General features: G+C 42.7%; 1 protein-coding gene across 1 annotated transcript in view; it reads right to left on the bottom strand.

The window, feature by feature from the left end:
* LOC101852377 (tyrosine-protein kinase ABL1) overlaps positions 1-1,306 on the bottom strand; it is a gene marked incomplete at its 5' end in the record, with an annotated part of 19,987 nt that overhangs the window by 15,300 nt on the left and 3,381 nt on the right.

Below are 1,306 nucleotides of genomic sequence, written 5' to 3'. Positions count from 1 at the left end.
GTGCGTGCGTGCGTGCGTGCGTGTGTGTGTGTGTGCGCGTGCGCGTGTGTGTGTGTGTGTGTGTGTGTGTGTACGTGTGTGTGTGTGTGCCATAGATAGATAGATAGATAGATAGATATCGAGAGATAGGTATCGAGAGACAGATAGATAAATGGATGGATGGATGGATGGATGGATGAATGGACGGATGGATGGATGGATGGATGGATGGGAGGATGGATGGATGGATGGATGGATGGATGGATGGATGGATGGATGGATGGATGGATGGATGGAGACAGACAGACATACAGATATACAGACAGACAGGAAATACGCTAAATAATATATGATCCACCATCATTATAATAATCATTGTTGTTATTGTTAGTGTTATGAAGTCCGACACCTGTAAGCAACACACCTGTACATTCTACTGTTTTTTGTTTTAGTAGAGGTTTTACGGCGCTCGCAACTGCATAAGGTCATATGAGCGCCAGAAGATTAGAGGTGTTACAAGAGAGTAACACACACAAAAATGAAGAAGGGGAGATAAGGACGATAGATGTTCGGTAGGAAAGAAGGAGCAAACCACACCAGAGCACCCGCCAACCACTCACGTACATTCTCCTGTCACTGTCCACCCACACCGTTTGTGTCTTTCCTCCATGCTAAAAAAACAAACAACAGCTACAACCACAAAAACTACAACAACAACAACTACAACAACAGCTACAACTACAACAATAACTACAACAACAGCTACAACCACAATAACTACAACAACAACAACTACAACAACAGCTACAACCACAATAACTACAACAACAACAACTACAACAACAGCAACAACCACAATAACTACAACAACAACAACTACAACAACAGCTACAACTACAACAATAACTACAACAACAGCTACAACTACAACAATAACAACAACAACAACAACTACAACAACAGCTACAACTACAACAATAACTACAACAACTACAACAACAACTACAACAACAAAAACTACAACAACAACTACTACAACTACAACAACAACAACTACAACAACAGCTACAACTACGACAACAACTACAGCGACGAAATCTCCTCTGCTCTCGTTGCCATGGCAACACCAGTCAACAATGGCAGCGGAAGTTCAAAGAAGGTCCCTCCCACCCTCAAAATAGCTGACACACACACACGTTGCATCACTGGTAGCAGTTTTAGTCCGAGTTTGACAGCACTTGCAGCACAATCATTACGCCACAACAGCGCCCAAAGTTAGAGGTGATACCGGAAATGAACATACACAAAGAAAAGAGGTGGGGGTGGG

This window comes from Aplysia californica, unplaced genomic scaffold, assembly GCF_000002075.1.
Source record: "Aplysia californica isolate F4 #8 unplaced genomic scaffold, AplCal3.0 scaffold01410, whole genome shotgun sequence".
Taxonomy (NCBI): Eukaryota; Metazoa; Mollusca; class Gastropoda; order Aplysiida; family Aplysiidae; genus Aplysia; species Aplysia californica.
This window is presented reverse-complemented; position numbering and strand designations above follow the sequence as displayed.